Source organism: Neomonachus schauinslandi, chromosome 14 (assembly GCF_002201575.2).
Source record: "Neomonachus schauinslandi chromosome 14, ASM220157v2, whole genome shotgun sequence".
Taxonomy (NCBI): Eukaryota; Metazoa; Chordata; class Mammalia; order Carnivora; family Phocidae; genus Neomonachus; species Neomonachus schauinslandi.
This window is the reverse complement of record NC_058416.1, coordinates 12,224,245-12,239,602: the sequence shown is the minus strand read 5'-3', so window position 1 is coordinate 12,239,602 and position 15,358 is coordinate 12,224,245.

Genomic DNA, 15,358 nt, shown 5'->3' with positions numbered 1-15,358 from the left:
CATTAAGAAAGGTTTTCCTAAGAAGGAAATGTGAGTATATACAGGAAATTTAGAAAATTAAGTCAAATCCAGCCTTAATAATATTACTCCCATATACATCATCCCTACCACCTCCAATTTTGACTTTTCTTTCCTTTTTTTTTTTTTTTTCCATTTTGGGAATAGATTTCTTCTGGAACTATCTTTCAACTTTTTTGATTCTTATGACCTTCAAAACCTAATGAGGAGTAACTGATGCTGAAATTTCTATCCCACAGTAACAACTAGAAAACAGAATGAAATATATAAATAATTGTTTTCAAATACTGAATGACAGAACAGGGCTGTGACTCTGAGTGGAGGGAAACAAAGTGAATCCTCTGATTAGCCCTGGCTTTCACTGTGAATCTGCTTTCTGGGCTCTAGTACAGGGAGGGGGAAACTCAAGTAGATCACCATAATATTGCTGCCTTGAAGAGGTAGAGATCAGACACTGGGGAGACCAAAGTGGCAGGTAACTGTGGGGCACAGTGGCATAGAGAATGGACTTCTGCATGTAGAGAAGGAGATCAACGAACATTTATTGGGATCATCTGGAGTCTCTGCTGAATACTAAGCTGTGCAAACACTGGTTCTAGAAGAATTTATTCAACTTGCCTCTATTCTAGAAGCAAACTAGTTCTAGGAGAACAGCATAGAGCAATTACCAGGAAGCTGTAAGATAAACTGTTCCCACCTCTCGAAAGTGCTTAGAGACATTCAAGTGCCAACAAAGCAATAATGGAGAGACGTTGTTGAACACTGGCATTAAGCAGAGAGACCAGAGTGGACACACTTTACTGGAAAGGATAAAACAGCCCTGGATAAAGACTACTGTAGATAAGTTCTGGCAAAGTCTAAATGAATAAGCCAATCAACAAATAAACTCAACTGCCTGATAAAACACAACTCTATTCTACTTTCTTAAATAAGAATGCAAAACTCAGACTCTTGATAATGTAATTCTCATAATGTCAACATCTTACAAAAACTGCTAGATATGTGAGGAAACAGTGAAATCTTGGCATAACTTAGAGAAAAATTATAAAGAGATTCAGAACTGACAAAGTAGTGGAATTGGTGAAGACAAAACTTTAAAACAGTATAAAAGATCGGAACATGAAGGTACTGGCATAGAAACTATCCAAACTGAGAGGAAAGGAAAAAGGCTGAAATGTATAAACAGAAACTCTGAGACAGGTGTGGTAATATCAAGGGAGATAGAATGGAATCTCAGAAAGTAAGGTGCCCAGAAATAAAATGGAATAAATAAGGGTTATATTTTTCAAAATTTGATGAATAATTTTAACTTTTAGATCTGAGATATTCAACAAATCACAATGTCACATGTTACATCATAAGAAGAGCACGCAGGATGGAACCTATATTTATATGGCGATTCTTGGAAAATATCATCTATAAGCACAAGGTCAATGTATAAAAATGACCTGTACTTCTCTATACCAGCAATGAAGATTTGGAAAATGGATGATTAAAAAATACCACTTATAATAGCTTAAAAATAAGATGAAATGATTAGAGGTAAGTTAAAACTACATGTGGAAGACCTGTACAATGAAAACTACACAATAGTGTTGAGATAAATAAAAGAGGACCTAAGTAAACGGAGAGATATACCCTATTCTTGGATTGAAAGTGTCAATGTTAAGATGACAGTTTTCTCCAAACAGATCAACTACCCAAGGGGATTCCATTCAAAATGCTAGCAGGCTTTCAAAATTCAATTTATTTATTTAGGAAGGGAGTAGAAAATGACAAGCTGATTCTAAAATTTATACAGTATTACAAAATATCTATAATAGCCAAAAGTAGGTTACAGAAATAAAAGTCATCCACTACAAGAACTAATGGAAGAAAGGTCAGCATTGGTATACTAAAATATTTAATTTACATTTTCAGAAACCTGAAGAAAGAATGGTAATAAAACCTTCTATATGCTTACAGATTATTTTTAAAATTTTTACTATTGGAGAATGTTTTCTACATTAATAATTCCCTTTGTATATTTTTTGAGTATAAACATCTGTAATGAACGTTTTGTATGCAGATATGCGATATATAAGTGGGAATATAAACTCTTAATATTCCCAATTTGCCCATTTTAAGTATTATGGATGGTTCTAAATATAAAGCTATTTACTTTATGCCTAACAAATATAAAATTAATATTTTTGTTTTAATAAAAAATTAATTGCACCTAGGCAAATTATTCCTTCACTTCTTATAAAAACTAAAGTCTCAGGGCCAAATATTATTTACCAAGAATCATAAGCTAAACTACCACCACTTTGCAATTGGATATTGGTCTAGAAATGTCTTTTGCTGGCTTACTTTTGAGTCACAGGAGAGACCTGCATTTGCAGTGTTAGGTGCTTTGAAGGAGACAGAAACTTAAATATTCACCTAAAATGTTAGTGAGATAATGACCAGGAATTTTTCTAAAATGTTTCTAGGAAATTATGGATACATGGTGAACAATGATACATAGACATCACTTCACAGCCTCAAAACCAGCAGACTAGAAATATAAATCCCCTGACACTACCTGCTCCTTACCCTTGACCAAATAAAATTGCTTTATTTGTATTTGAATTTATAAAACCATTTTGGGTTTCTGTGAATCTCTTCTGTATTCGACTTATAGGATTTAATGTTTTCCCCAGTAGCAGTTTTTCCCTTTGATTGGAAACAAAATGAATGAGATGCCCTGCTGTAAAAATCTGTATTTATTTGTGGTGATTAGGAGTAGAGAAAATATCATGGCTTCAAGTCTGTATTTCTTTGAACTGATATCTAATAATTAGGTAGAGTCTGAATTAGCTCATATTCCTTACTGTGACGATCTGCTATATTATTTCATATGCTTACACATATTTTAGAGTATATCAATCTTTAAAGCTCATGTGTATTATTTTATTGCATGTTCAGAATTGGCCTTGTTTCTTAGATATTAGCTTTTGAATTTTCTAAATTTGCGAGTTTAATTTTAACTCCCATCATTCATAATTATACATATTTCCATTGAATTTATTAAATACTTATAATTGAAGAGATGAAACATTTGAAAATTGTCTTCTTTTAAGGTAGTGCTTTCAAAGACCATTCCATTAATATTATAAATGACATTAGCAAAGAAAGCCTGAACATAGGAACAATAATTTGCTTTCCTCTGTGATGGAATAGAATCAGAGCTCTACCAAATTTCATTATACGGATCAAATAGCATCTATTAGACACTATTCTACATTTTGTGGAATTATTTTGCTAATATTATATCGTTTACAAGCATCATGTTTTGAGAACTAAGAAAAACCAGAATAGCTGTTGGGGGGTATTAAATTGTATCTTAAGCTTTCCCTTCCCCTAATAGTGCTCAATAAAATTTTACCAGATTCAATTTGACCTAATAACTCTAAGAGGAGGCAAGCCAGGCAATCGCCAAGTAATGGTAACATAAAAATATGGTGTGTGTGTATATATATATACATATGTGTGTGTGTTTGTATATATATATATGTTATAAAACGTATTTTTAAGTTCATCTAATAAATATCTGTCGAATATCTATGTATCAGGAATTTATGAAATATAATACATATTTAAAAACTATTATTAATATGTAAATCATATTTTAATTACACGTAATTTAAAAAAAATAAAAGTACATAAAATATTTTAGTATCCTTTCTTTTCCTGTTTCTTTTAAAGCCACTTTCCAAAGGAACCAGTTGTAAAAATTTGGTACATATCCTTCCAAACTCTTTCTGTGATTTTACTATCACATAAACAACATTTGTATTCATTCACATTTATACTAGATTTTATATATATCTGCATATATAAATGAAATCATTAAATCAATTATGTTTTATTTTGTTTAGTTTTCCTGAGAGTTGCTTTTTTATCTACTTAAAATATGCCCTTAATACTTAAAATACTTAAAAGTATTTCCATGTCAGTGCATAGAGTCTATCAGTATTTTTAATTTCTTCTTTTTTTTTTAACATTACCTTTATAACCCTTAGTGTGAGTATATCAGAATGTTCCCAGCTTTTCACTATCAGGTATGATACTGAAATGTATAATTATTATAATTCTCCCTCCACTGATTCCTGGGGCCTGACCAATGTGACTGGCAGGACACACAAACTCCTCTGGAGGGAAACTCTCAGAGAACACAACACATTTCCCACAAATAAGAGTCTGAGTACTGCAAACCCACATGAGATCAAGCAAGCTAGTTCTAAAACCATCATTCACCAGAATGCAGCTAACAGTGAGTACTGCTTTCTTTGGTTCTAATATACCCAGGGAATTTGACCCAGATCATCATCTAAAGTAAGTTAGTTTCTGCATCTTAGTTCCTATTTTCTATGTGGTTTTAATGTTGTACTTACAACAGTACTTCCTCCTTTCTAAGGCAATTCTTTTCTTCTTTCACCTAAACTCTTGCACTGTTGAAGGGGGCCTTATGTCTCCTTTATCATAGTTTCCCAAATACTGAGAATAGTGCCTGTGAGCAGTGATCTTCCAGAAGGGCTGCTGAATGACTATATATTACATATAACATATCTGTTGTTTATTTCTGTGAAAGGGAAGGTAGTACAACTTCAATGTCATGCAAAGCCATAATAATTTGGTTCATCAACATGTGAGCTATCCTATCATCTATTTAGAAAGTTGGTTTCAATTCATTGCTTTACTTTTTCAAAGGAAAATAAAAGGCTACTCATTTTTTGTGAAACACTTTGTCTTACAAAGAGAAAGAAGGAGCCATTTAATTTTTTTGATGTTGGTAGATTTAGATATTTAGATACCTTTGATCTAGTAAGATTCTGACATCCTGCATTCAAACTTTAGCTCCGCTCTTTCTAAGCTGCCAACTTAGTTTCTGAGGCTCAATTTTCTCCTTTTTAAAATGAATATAGAGCGCCTGGGTGGCTCAGTTGGTTAAGCGACTGCCTTCGGCTCAGGTCATGATCCTGGAGTCCCGGGGTCTAGTCCCGCATCAGGCTCCCTGCTCAGCAGGGAGTCTGCTTCTCCCTCTGACCCTCCTCCCTCTCATGCTCTCTGTCTCTCATTCTCTCTCTCTCAAATAAATAAAATCTATAAAATGAATATAAATGTACTTTCCTATAATGAATATTGTGTGGATTAAATGAGATATGGCTCGAGTAGTATGTCAAGTGCCACAGTCTCTGACAATAAAAAATGCAATATTAATACTAGTAATACATTAATAACAGCATATGGATTAATACATAATAACAATGATGAGTAAAAATAAGAATAGGCATAATAACACTTATTGAGTATTTACTATGTGCCAGGAACTATTTTCGGTTCTTCACATACATTAACTCATTCTGTCCTTATTACGATACTTTAAGATGGGCTTTGTTGTGTCCTTATTGTGTAGATGAGACAACTAGGGCTCAGAGGTAAATACATGGACCAAGATTATGCGGTTAAATACAGAAAACAGGCTTCAAATTCAGGAACCAGTTGCTGGTGATACTGCAGATGATAGATAAAGAAAGAAAGATTGCTATTTCTATGTGAGTACTTCCAACCATTGTCTTTCAAGTTTAAAGGCAAATGAGTTAGAATGATTCCAGCTTTAAGAATTTTGCTAAATGTAATAGTGAATTCATAATTCTCAGAAGGTATACAGTTACTGATCCTTTATTTGCTTCTATTAGTTGCTAAATTTTCATCTTGCTGTCAGATTAAGCTATGTCATAATGAAACACATAAATTTATTTGAGTAAATTAAATGTATTAGTGGAATATGTAAGACCATGTCAGTAACCTACATCCCTATAGTAATTCAGTAAAATTTGCTTCTATCAAATTTCCATTTTTTCCCCTGGTCTTGTCCTTTATGTTTGTTATCTGGGTATTGATAGAAACAAAAACACTGAATTTCTACTTATGGTATCATGCATTTGGTTAATTATTCCTCACACTGTTTAACATAGTGTCAGATTAGCTCTAACTTTTAAAAATTAAGGAGAAAATAAAAAAGGATTGCGTAATTAGTATTTTTCCTTATGTATCTTGATCTGATAAAAAAATTCATATTTCATAGATGGACATGGAAGAACATGATAAGAAATACATTCTTGTATTTCAATATCAAGTTTTAAACTTAAAATAAAGAAAGGGATATAATTACTTGTCTCCTTAAAAATATCAGAAGTTAGGTTAAACTGATGATTATATTAAGGAAATCAGGTAAATCCTGCTTCACCCAGACCTACAGTACTGCTGAGAGTGTTTGTGGCCATAGCCATGAACATAGTGTTAATTGTAACATGGTTATTTTCATTATGGATTGGGAAATTCAACACTATTTGTGTAGAATGTGGGATATTCAGTATATGGTTTTATGGAGGGATTATAATATTCAGTTTTCTATTTATAAGTAAGCAAAGGGAAAGATTATTGTCATCCTTATGGAATGAAATTCTATTTGGGAAGATAAAGTTTATACCTATGGATGGCTTAGAAAACATTTAAAGAAACATATAATGTATGGACATATGATTGTAGAAAAAGTAGATATTCTGAGTATGAGGAGGATACAAATTAAAGATGTGGTTTGAACTGCACAGAGGGAATAAAGAGTAGAGGTTTGTGGAGTAGTCTCTTCCAAGCCATGCTTTGAAAGGGTTGATGTTATAATCAGAAGTTTAAAGAAAGATCATTTAAATTCCATTCCCCACATTCTCCACAAATCGACTTCTTTTGATGTCCATGTAAGAAAGCTGCCTTTACCTCCTCCTTTGCAGGAAAAATAAAATCAAAGCCGATGAAGAAAAAGATCCCCTGAACTTTCTCTCAACATCCCTACAAACTTAAATGCATGCACAATGATTCCCATATCCCCCTTCTAGGAAGGAACTGATGCTTAAGCTGCTGGGTGTGCTGTTACCAGAGAGACTGCAGCTGAAATCCCTTCTGGGTTGGTCTCAGCTGTAGAGAGCCTCCCTGCCAAGTTCCCACCTTTACCAAGACACCAAACCCAGGGACTGATCATAGTAGGACTGTATAGACCTTGGACAATCTGAAGGGCCACTCTAGCTCCAGGGCTCCCTATGGGATGAGCCAAAGTGTCATTAAACCTGCCATATAGTGTTTATTCTTTTTCTTTCTAATAATGATCCCTTCCCCTCTTTTCCAAAGCTAGATTCTATTAGTGCCCCTTAATTAGCACCCTGCATACAACATTTAACATTGTCAGCCATGCCTTTTGAAACAGTCTGGCCCCTTGTCTTTGAAGTCAATACATCCCCCTAATTTTCTTCACAGTCTCATCTCCTTCTCCTAACTTTTTTTCCTTTCCTTTCCTTTTTCCTTTCCTTTCTTCCTTTCTTCCTTTCTTCCTTCCTTCCTTCCTTCCTTTCTTTCTTTGAAAGAGAGAGAGAGAGAGAGTGCACGATTTGGGAGGGCAAAGGAAGAGAGAGAGACTCTTAACAGGCTTCATGCCCAGTATGGAGCCCAATGTGGGGCTTGATCTCACCACCCTGAGATTATGACCTGAGCCAAAATAGTCGGATGCTTAACCGACTGTACCACCCAGGTGCCCCTTCCTTCACTTAACTCTTAAATGTTGCTCTTAGGATTTGTCCTAGATCCTCATGTACATATGATTTCCCTAGCCATGAATGAATAAATCTCATTAATTTTCCTGGTTTCAATTACCATCCATATAAGTCACAAAACTACACCTTCAAGCCAACATTTTTCTCCTGTAATCAACATCTACAAATGTAACTCCTTATTAGCTTTATAACTGGAATGCCCACAGTGGTCTACAACTCTCATTTATGCCCCCAACATTCAGTGATTCAGTGAACCACTAAGTCTTGTCGCATCTAGTTCAAAAAAACTTTTGTATTCTAAAATCTTTCTTTCTTTTCCTTTTTCTTTTTTTTTGGTTGGGGGCTGTTGAGGATCCTCATCTTTATTAACTCTAGTTCAGGCTATCACTCTTTACCCTTCTGAATTCTCTTTATTTTCATTCACCTTTATACCTTCCCACTGATTCAGAGCTGGGGCCAGAAAACTTTCTTTGTAAAGGACCAGACAGTAACTATTTTAGGTTTTGTGACTCAAACAGTCACTGCTGCAAGTTCTCAATTCTGCCATGGTAGCATGAAAGCACTCATATGCAAAATGAAAATGAATGGTCATGCATGTATCTCAATAAAACTTTAAAGAAGTAAAACAGGGTAAAGGCCAGATTTCCTTTGCTTATCAATGCCTGAATTGCTATTCTTCCCAAAACTTTTCCCTAACTTCTACTCTTTCTTTAGATCTCAACTTAGATATTACCTGCCTCTGTTCCATTGCATGTGTTTCCAATACTTTATTTCCCCTATTACATTTTATTTCAGTTATGTATTTAATTGCCTGTTACCCCATTAGCTTACAAACTGCAGTAGAGTAGCAACCAAACTTATCTTGATAATCTTTATCCCTAGGATTCGTACAGTGTTTGGCTCAAGGCAGGCACTAATGAGTATATCTGGATGAATGAAAACATATTCAAAAGTATGGATTTGGGAATAAGCTAGATGTATGGGTAGCAATTTGATGTGAGATATGATCATACTTTCCTAGAAGATGCATAGAATCAGTAAGTTATCTTGAAAACATTCTAAGGTTTGAAACAGCCTCAGGAACTATATATTGCAGTGGTGAACTGGACTCAAATATTATTTTGCTTCCACATGATTCAAAGGTACAATGCACTTCCATCAATACAGCACGCCTAATGAATTTTCAGTGTAGGTTGGAGGAGTTTTGGTGAGTGTAAAGGAAATTGGTCCCAGGACCTGACTGCCTGCCCAATTTGGACTCAATCTAATTGTCCTTTCTCATGCATATTTTCTCGAAGCCAAATGCCTCATTTCAATTACTTTCACAGGCCTTTTTTCCCCCCTGCCTCTGAATCTTTTCATCTGCTATTACTTCTGCCTTAAGCAACCATCCCTCTCTTCTTCATTTGGCTTCTTCCTTCTCAGCCTTCAAGTTTCAGAGGGGATTCTTCGGGTTAACTAACTACATATATACCGATCATCCTACCCTGAGGTCCCTTTTCACTGTATCAGATTCCTTTTTAGAACCAATCACCAGCTATTGGAAATTGGCAGTGTTACTGGAAATGCGTTGTGCCCCAGATTCTCTGCGAGGAGAAGATAATGATGGTAGTTACCACACGGGTTTATGTGATAATTGAATAAATTAAAGTCTTGAAATTTTTCTGGAAAATAATATAGGTTGGCTATGTAAAATAAAGTTGGTTAATTTAAATGTTAATTATGGGATTATTAATGGTGATTGTATTACTACTTACTAGTTAACAAATATTAACTATTGTTTATTAATGATCTCCCTCACTAGACTATATAATCAATTAGAAAAGGGCCATATGTGATTTTTTTAAAATTATATACCCAGTGCCTATGACTGTGACTGGCCCCGCAGTTACTGTTGAATGAATGAGACAGTCCTGGTAGCCTTCTGTCCCCTGCCCACGGTGAAAATCCTAAAACTAACCAGTGTCCGGGGCTAGAGGGCTATACCTTGCTCAGGTCACCTCATCAGCAGGTTTGAAGTGGGGAAGTAAACTGGAGAAATTTATCTTGTCCAGGTCTGCCTATGTCAGATTTTTATTTCACCAACTGCTAAATATTTACAAGGTTTTGAATGCCACCCAAGACTTGCCATTTCTTTACCAGTTTCCATTGGTAAAGCAGTTGTGTATAGAAAGTCTTCATTTCAAATACTGTCTCACTCCGAAGTTTGTTCCTAAGTCCTAGTTTATGAGCACAAGGGGGCATTAGATAAGCCAGTTACTGGCTTCTACCAGAGGTCGGTTATCTCTGGTTCCCTCTGGTGTGCACATGTTTGTGTATCTGTGAAATTTCACAAATAGAAACTTTTGTACTTAAAATTAAAAGTGAGCAAGAAACCAATGGCAGTCAGTCCGGCAAAGTGGGAGTCGCATGGTTCGCACAAAACAAATAAAAGCATTTCTAGTACTAGAGGATGAATATTCCAAACTACATAGCTTAACTTGATTGATAAATATATATGTAAAATATTTGACTGATGCTAAAGCAGCTAGTTAATTCCTGAGAAAACTGTTTTGAAACTATTGCATAGATACCAGAGGAAAAGCAGCTTATCTATTTTGGAAAATAAGACTGTTACATTTACTTTCAAGCATACTGGTAAACAAACATTCAAGGTTACAACTTACAATGTATTTTTACGGTAACAATATTTCCCATTAAGCACAACACAATAAATCTTTTTAAGGCTTTTTTGGATGTATTTTTCTCTGAGCTGTATTTAGCATTGAACAAGGCATCCTGATGAAAAAATTTCCTAGAAACCGATGTTGAAAAACAAGAACTTATGAAATCCCATTTTATCTACAGAGACAGCAATGAAAAGAAAAAAAAAACTTCTTAGAACAAATGAAAAATTGTAACTCCTTTGCTACTAAAAATTCCTTTTATTGTATTAACACACTGTCAGAACACATAAACCTATTTTGTATAGCAATCAATTCTAAAACAATTACAAAGCTTGCAATACAGCTCTGGAAAGGATCTTTGAGTTATCCTGGCTGAAAAAAATTCTCTGAAAATAATAGAACTATAATTTTGAAGGAAGGGGACTAGGAATTGCTTTTCTTAGGGAAAAATACTTAAAAAAATAAATATTTGAGTTTTTTAAATCAAACTAGGAAACACTGAAACACATAAAAATAGAAATCATCTTTAATATTTGGTATCCATGGGACATTTTTGTGTGCATTTGGGTATAAAACCATTTGTTCTTTTTATTCTGCATTATTGTTTTTTTCATCTGAAAGGGATGCCACTAACTCTAATGGGATACTATTTTGAGCAAGTTTGAATGTTTTTCTTTCCTTCCCCACCACAGAGCTAGATGAATATTATCCTCATAGAGAAACGCTTTTGCCAATATGGTACCTAAAGAAGTAGAGTAGCAATAACTGAAAGACAGATAGGTAAAACGCCTTGTTTCTCAGTTCTACACATAATTTGTAATGTGTAAAAAAGTTACCATGAATATCTCTAGAAGAGCACAGAAGTGCATGAGGTTAAATTTGCATATCCAAATAAACCAGGGATTAGGAACAGAAGTGTGTTTTGTAGGATTAGAAGCCCTGTTGGGAGCCATCGGTAGATCTAAGCGAAAAACAAAAAAGCAGAAGCAATGAGCTGTCTACTAGAACTGAGAACAGCACTCAGACCAGATGACCCTCCCTAGGGTGATCCAGATACTCAAGCTCTTGTGGAAATTTAGATTAATCCTGGGGAGAAGAGGAGGTGAAGAAACTTGAAATGACAATAACAATCACAAAGAGACTAAGATTGCATTCAGTGGGGGGCTCAGTTCCCATGAACTGGAAAGCTTAACTTTTTTTGGCAACAGTTAACAGAGGGGTCATGAAGTGATTCTAGTGTACTTATGGATAAAGAGGATAAAGAGACCTCACCACATAACCAAGATGCATATTTTAACCTGTTATGTATACATTCATAAATATAACACTGTTTCTCAAATGCCAATGTATTTTATTTTAAAATTTACTAATTTATTAATTTATTATCATTTTTTTTTAGTAATCTCTACCCCCAATGTGGGGCTAGAACTCACGACCGCAAGATGAAGAGTCACATGTTCTACCTACTGAGACAGCCAGGCGCCCCTCAAATATCAATATATTTTAAACATTTTTCCATAGCAGTATCTCTACCAAATAATTTAAATTTAATGCCCATATAATTTTTCATTGTATGAGTTTATTGTAATATATTTAACAAATTCCTTATTTTTGGATATACCTTGTTTTTCACTTCTTTATATAGGTGTACACAAATTATTTTCATCTTTTCCTTTAAATTAAAAATCTAACTCTTTAATTGCTAGATCACATGATAGCTTGAGTTTTTTATGTGGAATATCAAATATTCCTCTAGAAATATTGTACCAATACACATCGCTGCACAGTATCCATAATGGATCTTGTCACTGTATCTGGGGAGTGATGAATAGGAACTATTTGGAAATTTGATAAGCATTTAATAGTAACTCAGGTTTTTAAAGTCACTTTTATTACAAGTGGATTTAAATGTTTTTCTTTAGGTAATTGGCTATTTTTCATTTACTTATTTTTCAAATGATACTTATTATCTAATTGTTTTTATATACAATATTAATATTGATTCTGCCTATCATATATTAAAATATCTCTTGCTTTATTTTTAATTAACTTTTAAGAATAACTTTAGTTTCTCATAACATTAGGTAACACAGTAAAGGGTTCTTGTACACCCTCTACCTAATTTTCCCTAATGTTACCATTTTACATAACCAGGGTACATTTGAAAAAACTAAGAATTTCACTCTGGTACAATATATTAACTAAACTATAGACTTCATTTAGACTTCACCAGTTTTCCCACTAATGTCCTTTTCTGTTCCAGAATCTAATCCTGGATACCTCATTTCATTTGTTAGCCTGACTTTTTAGTCTCCTTTAGCCTGTGATAATTTCTCTGTCTTGTTTTTCATGACTGAAACTTTTGAAGACTACCAGTCAGATATTTTGTAGAATGGTCTTCAATTGTGTTTGCCTGATGTTTTCTCATGATTACACTAAGATTACTATGGGTGTGGGGGAAGAATACCACAATGGTGAAGTGTACTTCTACCATGTTTAGTCTTACATGTCAGCTTTCCCAGTTTTTAAATCAAACTGTTAGGTGTTCTTGTGAAGGCATTTTGTAGATATGATTAATATCTAAAATTGACTGACATTAAGGAGATTATTCTAAAAAAATGTGGGTGGATGTCATCCAACCATTTGAATGCTTTAAGAGCAAAGAGAAATTTCCTGGAAAAGAAGGAATTCTGCCTTAAGGGTGCAGAATCAAATCCTGTTTGAGTTTCCACTACCCTACAAGTTTTAGATTGCTGGTCCCAACAATCACCTGAGCCAATCCCTTTAAATAAATCTATATCTCTATATCGCCAAATCTATCTACTGTCTATTGTCCATGTATCTACCTTCCAACCCACCTATCTACTACTGTTATTATTTTCTGGAGAATACTGACTGATACATTCTTCCACATTTATTTATTCATTTAACCTCTTATTTGTATCAATATCGATGAATATATATATATATCTTGTATTTGGGGCTGTAATACAAAATTATCATTTATTTTATTGCTCAATTTTTTCCAGGTGTGGCCACTGGGAATTCTTTTAATTGGTTTCTGTGTCCTTTTTACACACCCCCAGCTATGCTTTGCTTTCTTTGAACTTTCTTCCTGGCACTTCACGATCTCCCAAATCATCTTGTCCTATTTTCCAAGCCCCAAGAATCAGTCATTTTTCCAAAGGACCTTAGTTAAACTTACTGAGGAACTGTCTTTGGAAACTAAGAGCTGAGTTCTCGGTGTGCTCACTGCTACTGATATGTCACTGTTTGCAGGCCCTGTCAGTGGACAGAGCTAAGAAATACGTGTATGTACACAAAGCTATGCATATGCACACATCTGAAGTGTTTCCAGTGCTAATCCAATACCACAGGACATTTTAGAACTCCTCCCTTGCTTATTTTTAACTTTTTTATTTGACAGTGAGGAAACTGGTTATCATTAGCTATAATTTATTTACTTGCTGCTTTAACTGTAGAATACATGTAAAGTAGTTTCAGAATTGGTAACCCATACTCACGGGAAATCAATTTAATAACTAGAGTACAATCTTTATATATGGTTCTTTTTGTCTGTGGCCTTAGCAATATTTAGTAGAAACACTGTTTCCAAACTACTCAGGTCAGTTCCTTTTTACCTTCACTTTCTTCAGTGAAGTCATACTGTATGTTTGTAATACATTTAGATTTATATGTCACCTTCTGTACTCCAGGTTAGGATCCCTTGACATTATGGTTGAAATTTTAAATTTTGCCTACCATGAAGTTCACTCTCTATGGATTCTGACAAATACCAACACTGTACCCAACACTACAGTTTCATACAGAACAGTTCTGTAACCCTAAAAATTCTCCTGTGTAGCCCCTTTTTCATTAACCAATTTCCTCTGCACCAACCCCTCTGATAGCTTAAAACAAAATTGTTAATTTGCAGTTTCTTCTACTCAAGGTAGGGACAATACTCTTTGCAATTCAGCACATCATCAAATTGATTCTAGAAGTCTGGAATTGTTGATAAAAGCTTCAAGGAATTCAATGGGAAATACTCTTAACAAATTGTACAAGATCAACTGGATATCATATACTTTTAAAAACTGACCATTAATTCATACCATTCTCAGATATTAACTTAAAATGGATTATAGATCTAAATGTTTAATCAGAAATCATAAAATTCTTAGAATAAACTCATTTTAAAAATGGGGTAGGCAATGTTTTCTCAGATAGAACACAAATAATGGAAACCATAACATATATCTTTAGAACTAGCTACAGAATCACATATCTATATCTATATCTATAAATTTGACTTCATGAAAATGAAATCTTTTCTTTCTGAAAGACACTACTATGAAAATAAAAAGGTAATAATTAGATTGGGAGAAAAGTACCTTTTTTTTTTTTTTTTAAAGATTTTATTTATTTGACAGAGAGCACAAGCAGAGGGAGAGAGGGGGAGAAGCAGGCTCCCTGCTGAGCAAGGAGCCCGATGTGGGACTCGATCCCAGGACCCTGGGATCATGACCTGGGCCGAAGGCAGCCGCTTAACCGACTGAGCCACCCAGGCGTCCCGAGAAAAGTACTTTTAAGACATTTATCAGACAAAGAAACTGCAGAATGTATAAAGATCTCTTAAAATTCAATATTAAGACCACAAACCATGATTTTAAAACATTGATAAAACCCGGGCACCTGGGTGGCTTAGTTGGTTAAGCGTCTGAGTGGTGGTTTGGCTCAGGTCATGATCTCATGGGTCCTGAGATCCAGCACACACCCCCAAATACCCTCCTGCCCTCAGTGGGTGAGTCTGCTTGGGATTCTCTCTCTCTGCCCCTTCCCCACTTGTGTGCACCCACACTCTCTTTTTCTCTAAAATAAATAAATAAATCTTTAAGAAAAACGTTGATAAAACCTCAGACACTTCACAAAATATGCAAATGTTAAATAAACACATGAAAAAAATGCACAGTATTATTACTTATGAGAGAAACCACCAAATTAAAATCTCAATGACATAGCACCAATTACAGTTACTAAAATTGA